Source organism: Daucus carota, chromosome 4, assembly GCF_001625215.2.
Source record: "Daucus carota subsp. sativus chromosome 4, DH1 v3.0, whole genome shotgun sequence".
Classification (NCBI taxonomy): domain Eukaryota; kingdom Viridiplantae; phylum Streptophyta; class Magnoliopsida; order Apiales; family Apiaceae; genus Daucus; species Daucus carota.
The window spans coordinates 3,909,447-3,916,330 of NC_030384.2; positions in this window are offsets into that span (position 1 = coordinate 3,909,447).

Below are 6,884 nucleotides of genomic sequence, written 5' to 3' on the forward strand. Positions count from 1 at the left end.
GTCTAGAAACAACTTGTAGCTTCATTATTGACTCGATTGAAGTTGGAAACAACTTTAGCCTGATTTTGGGTTATTTGAAATTGGAATGAAATTGAAGTTTCATTTTTGACTCGTTTGAGCTCGGAAACAACTTGTAGCTTCATTATTGACTCGATTGAAGTTGGAAACAACTTGTAGCTTCATTCACATTCGTTTGAAGTTGAAAACAACTTGTAAATCCATTTTTGGTTGCTCAAAGTTGGAAGCAACTTTTAGTTTCATTATTTACTCTTTGAGCCCGGAAACAACTTGTCGCTTCATTTAGGGGAAAAAAAACAACTTGTAGCTTCATTATTGACTCGATTGAAGTTGAAAACAACTTGTAGCTTCATTCCCACTCGTTTGAAGTTGAAACCAACTTGTAACTCCATTTTTGGTTGTTCAAAGTTGGAAGCAACTTTTAGTGTCATTCTTGACTCGTTTGAGCCTGGAAACAACTTGTAGCTTAATTATTGACTCGATTGAATTTGGAAACACCTTGTAGCTTCATTTCAGACTTGTTTGAAGTTGAAAACAACTGGTAGCTTTATTTTCGGTTGTTTGAAGTCTGAAACAACTTTTAGTTTCAATTTTGACTCGTTTGAGTCCGGAAACAACTTGTAGCTTCATTATTGACTCGATTGAAGTAGAAAACAACTTGTAGCTTCATTTCAGACTCATTTGAAGTTGAAAACAACTTTAGCTTCATTTTCGGTTTTTTGAAGTTGGAAATACCTTTTAGTTCCATTCTTCACTCGTTTGAGCCCGGAAACAACTTGTAGCTTCATTATTGACTCGATTGAAGTTGGAAACACCTTGTAGCTTCATTCCAGACTCGTTTGAATTTGGAAACAACTTGTAGCTTCATTTTTGGTTGTTTGAAATTGAAATGAACTTGTAGTTTTATTCTTAATTCGTTTGAGCCCGGAAAAAACTTGTACCTTCATTATTGAGTCGATTGCAGTTGGAAACAACTTGTAGCTTCATTCCAGAGTCGTTTAAAGTTGAAAACAACTTGTAACTTCATTTTTGGTTGTTCAAAGTTGGAAGCAACTTTCAGTTTCATTCTTGACTCGTTTTAGTCTAGATACAACTTGTAGCTTCATTATTGAGTCGATTGATGTTGGAAACAACATGTAGCTTCATTCCAGACTCATTTGAAGTTGGAAACAACTTTAGCTTGATTTCGGGTTATTTGAAATTGGAATGAAATTGAAGTTTCATTTTTGACTCGTTTGAGCTCGGAAACAACTTGTAGCTTAATTATTGAATCGATTGAAGTTGGAAACAACTTGTAGCTTCATTCACATTCGTTTAAAGTTGAAAACAACTTGTAACTCCATTTTTGGTTGCTCAAAGTTGGAAGCAACTTTTAGTTTCATTATTGACTCTTTGAGCCCGGAAACAACTTGTAGCTTCATTTAGCAAATAAAAAAACAACTTGTAGCTTCATTATTAACTCGATTGAAGTTGAAAACAACTTGTAGCTTCATCCCACTCGTTTGAAGTCGACACCAACTTGAAACTCCATTTTTGGTTGTTCAAAGTTGGAAGCAACTTTTAGTTTCATTCTTGACTCGTTTGAGCCTGGAAACAACTTGTAGCCTAATTATTGACTCGGTTGAATTTGGAAACACCTTGTAGCTTCATTTCAGACTTGTTTGAAGTTGAAAACAACTTGTACCTTCATTTTTTATTGTTCAAAGTTGGAAACAACTTTTAGTTTCATTCTTGACTCGTTTGAGTCTAGAAACAACTTGTAGCTTCATTATTGACTCGATTGAAGTTGGAAACAACTTTAGCCTGATTTTGGGTTATTTGAAATTGGAATGAAATTGAAGTTTCATTTTTGACTCGTTTGAGCTCGGAAACAACTTGTAGCTTCATTATTGACTCGATTGAAGTTGGAAACAACTTGTAGCTTCATTCACATTCGTTTGAAGTTGAAAACAACTTGTAAATCCATTTTTGGTTGCTCAAAGTTGGAAGCAACTTTTAGTTTCATTATTTACTCTTTGAGCCCGGAAACAACTTGTCGCTTCATTTAGGGGAAAAAAACAACTTGTAGCTTCATTATTGACTCGATTGAAGTTGAAAACAACTTGTAGCTTCATTCCCACTCGTTTGAAGTTGAAACCAACTTGTAACTCCATTTTTGGTTGTTCAAAGTTGGAAGCAACTTTTAGTGTCATTCTTGACTCGTTTGAGCCTGGAAACAACTTGTAGCTTAATTATTGACTCGATTGAATTTGGAAACACCTTGTAGCTTCATTTCAGACTTGTTTGAAGTTGAAAACAACTTGTAGCTTCGTTTCAGACTTGTTTGAAGTTGAAAACAACTGGTAGCTTTATTTTCGGTTGTTTGAAGTCTTAAACAACTTTTAGTTTCAATTTTGACTCGTTTGAGTCCGGAAACAACTTGTAGCTTCATTATTGACTCGATTGAAGTAGAAAACAACTTGTAGCTTCATTTCAGACTCATTTGAAGTTGAAAACAACTTTAGCTTCATTTTCGGTTTTTTGAAGTTGGAAATACCTTTTAGTTCCATTCTTCACTCGTTTGAGCCCAGAAACAACTTGTAGCTTCATTATTGACTCGATTGAAGTTGGAAACACCTTGTAGCTTCATTCCAGACTCGTTTGAATTTGGAAACAACTTGTAGCTTCATTTTTGGTTGTTTGAAATTGAAATGAACTTGTAGTTTTATTCTTAATTCGTTTGAGCCCGGAAAAAACTTGTACCTTCATTATTGAGTCGATTGCAGTTGGAAACAACTTGTAGCTTCATTCCAGAGTCGTTTAAAGTTGAAAACAACTTGTAACTTCATTTTTGGTTGTTCAAAGTTGGAAGCAACTTTCAGTTTCATTCTTGACTCGTTTTAGTCTAGATACAACTTGTAGCTTCATTATTGAGTCGATTGATGTTGGAAACAACATGTAGCTTCATTCCAGACTCATCTGAAGTTGGAAACAACTTTAGCTTGATTTCGGGTTATTTTAAATTGGAATGAAATTGAAGTTTCATTTTTGACTCGTTTGAGCTCGGAAACAACTTGTAGCTTAATTATTAACTCGATTGAAGTTGGAAACAACTTGTAGCTTCATTCACATTCGTTTGAAGTTGAAAACAACTTGTAACTCCATTTTTGGTTGCTCAAAGTTGGAAGCAACTTTTAGTTTCATTATTGACTCTTTGAGCCCGGAAACAACTTGTAGCTTCATTTAGCAAAAAAAAAACAACTTGTAGCTTCATTATTGACTCGATTGAAGTTGAAAACAACTTGTAGCTGCATTCCCACTCGTTTGAAATTGAAACCAACTTGTAACTCCATTTTTGGTTGTTCAAAGTTGGAAGCAACTTTTAGTTTCATTCTTGACTCGTTTGAGTCCGGAAACAACTTGTATCTTCATTATTGACTCGATTGAAGTTGGATACAACTTGTAGCTTAATTTCAGACTTGTTTGAAGTTGAAAATAACTTGTAGCTTCATTTTCGGTTGTTTGAGGTTGTAAACAACTTTTAGTTTCAATATTGACTCGTTTGTGTCCGGAAACAACTTGTAACTTCATTATTCACTCGATTGAAGTTGGAAACAACTTGTAGCTTCATTTCAGACTCGTTTGAATTTGAAAACATCCTGTAGCTTCGTTTCAGACTTGTTTGAAGTTGAAAACAACTGGTAGCTTTATTTTCGGTTGTTTGAAGTCTGAAACAACTTTTAGTTTATATTTTGACTCGTTTGAGTCCGGAAACAACTTGTAGCTTCATTATTGACTCGATTGAAGTAGATCACAACTTGTAGCTTCATTTCAGACTCATTTGAAGTTGAAAACAACTTTAGTTTCATTTTCGGTTTTTTGAAGTTGGAAATACCTTTTAGTTTCATTCTTCACTCGTTTGAGCCCGGAAACAACTCGTAGCTTCATTATTGACTCGATTTAAGTTGGAAACACCTTGTAGCTTCATTCCAAACTCGTTTGAATTTGGAAACAACTTGTAGCTTCATTTTTGGTTGTTTGAAATTGAAATGAACTTGTAGTTTTATTCTTAATTCGTTTGAGCCCGGAAAAAACTTGTACCTTCATTATTGAGTCGATTGCAGTTCGAAACAACTTGTAGCTTCATTCCAGAGTCGTTTAAAGTTGAAAACAACTTGTAACTTCATTTTTGGTTGTTCAAAGTTGGAAGCAACTTTTAGTTTCATCCTTGACTCGTTTTAGTCTAGAAACAACTTGTAGCTTCATTATTGAGTCGATTGATGTTGGAAACAACATGTAGCTTCATTCCAGACTCATTTGAAGTTGGAAACAACTTTAGCTTGATTTCGGGTTATTTTAAATTGGAATGAAATTGAAGTTTCATTTTTGACTCGTTTGAGCTCGGAAACAACTTGTAGCTTAATTATTGAATCGATTGAAGTTGGAAACAACTTGTAGCTTCATTCACATTCGTTTGAAGTTGAAAACAACTTGTAACTCCATTTTTGGTTGCTCAAAGTTGGAAGCAACTTTTAGTTTCATTATTGACTCTTTGAGCCCGGAAACAACTTGTAGCTTCATTTAGCAAAAAAAAACAACTTGTAGCTTCATTATTGACTCGATTGAAGTTGAAAACAACTTGTAGCTGCATTCCCACTCGTTTGAAGTTGAAACCAACTTGTAACTCCATTTTTGGTTGTTCAAAGTTGGAAGCAACTTTTAGTTTCATTCTTGACTCGTTTGAGTCCGGAAACAACTTGTATCTTCATTATTGACTCGATTGAAGTTGGAAACAACTTGTAGCATAATTTCAGACTTGTTTGAAGTTGAAAATAACTTGTAGCTTCATTTTCGGTTGTTTGAGGTTGTAAACAACTTTTAGTTTCAATATTGACTCGTTTGTGTCCGGAAACAACTTGTAACTTCATTATTCACTCGATTAAAGTTGGAAACAACTTGTAGCTTCATTTCAGACTCGTTTGAATTTGAAAACATCTTGTAGCTTCGTTTCAGACTTGTTTGAAGTTGAAAACAACTGGTAGCTTTATTTTCGGTTGTTTGAAGTCTGAAACAACTTTTAGTTTCAATTTTGACTCGTTTGAGTCCGGAAACAACTTGTAGCTTCATTATTGACTCGATTGAAGTAGAAAACAACTTGTAGCTTCATTTCAGACTCATTTGAAGTTGAAAACAACTTTAGCTTCATTTTCGGTTTTTTGAAGTTGGAAATACCTTTTAGTTCCATTCTTCACTCGTTTGAGCCCAGAAACAACTTGTAGCTTCATTATTGACTCGATTGAAGTTGGAAACACCTTGTAGCTTCATTCCAGACTCGTTTGAATTTGGAAACAACTTGTAGCTTCATTTTTGGTTGTTTGAAATTGAAATGAACTTGTAGTTTTATTCTTAATTCGTTTGAGCCCGGAAAAAACTTGTACCTTCATTATTGAGTCGATTGCAGTTGGAAACAACTTGTAGCTTCATTCCAGAGTCGTTTAAAGTTGAAAACAACTTGTAACTTCATTTTTGGTTGTTCAAAGTTGGAAGCAACTTTCAGTTTCATTCTTGACTCGTTTTAGTCTAGATACAAATTGTAGCTTCATTATTGAGTCGATTGATGTTGGAAACAACATGTAGCTTCATTCCAGACTCATCTGAAGTTGGAAACAACTTTAGCTTGATTTCGGGTTATTTTAAATTGGAATGAAATTGAAGTTTCATTTTTGACTCGTTTGAGCTCGGAAACAACTTGTAGCTTAATTATTAACTCGATTGAAGTTGGAAACAACTTGTAGCTTCATTCACATTCGTTTGAAGTTGAAAACAACTTGTAACTCCATTTTTGGTTGCTCAAAGTTGGAAGCAACTTTTAGTTTCATTATTGACTCTTTGAGCCCGGAAACAACTTGTAGCTTCATTTAGCAAAAAAAAAACAACTTGTAGCTTCATTATTGACTCGATTGAAGTTGAAAACAACTTGTAGCTGCATTCCCACTCGTTTGAAATTGAAACCAACTTGTAACTCCATTTTTGGTTGTTCAAAGTTGGAAGCAACTTTTAGTTTCATTCTTGACTCGTTTGAGTCCGGAAACAACTTGTATCTTTATTATTGACTCGATTGAAGTTGGAAACAACTTGTAGCTTAATTTCAGACTTGTTTGAAGTTGAAAATAACTTGTAGCTTCATTTTCGGTTGTTTGAGGTTGTAAACAACTTTTAGTTTCAATATTGACTCGTTTGTGTCCGGAAACAACTTGTAACTTCATTATTCACTCGATTGAAGTTGGAAACAACTTGTAGCTTCATTTCAGACTCGTTTGAATTTGAAAACATCTTGTAGCTTCGTTTCAGACTTGTTTGAAGTTGAAAACAACTGGTAGCTTTATTTTCGGTTGTTTGAAGTCTGAAACAACTTTTAGTTTATATTTTGACTCGTTTGAGTCCGGAAACAACTTGTAGCTTCATTATTGACTCGATTGAAGTAGATCACAACTTGTAGCTTCATTTCAGACTCATTTGAAGTTGAAAACAACTTTAGTTTCATTTTCGGTTTTTTGAAGTTGGAAATACCTTTTAGTTTCATTCTTCACTCGTTTGAGCCCGGAAACAACTCGTAGCTTCATTATTGACTCGATTAAAGTTGGAAACACCTTGTAGCTTCATTCCAAACTCGTTTGAATTTGGAAACAACTTGTAGCTTCATTTTTGGTTGTTTGAAATTGAAATGAACTTGTAGTTTTATTCTTAATTCGTTTGAGCCCGGAAAAAACTTGTACCTTCATTATTGAGTCGATTGCAGTTGGAAACAACTTGTAGCTTCATTCCAGAGTCGTTTAAAGTTGAAAACAACTTGTAACTTCATTTTTGGTTGTTCAAAGTTGGAAGCA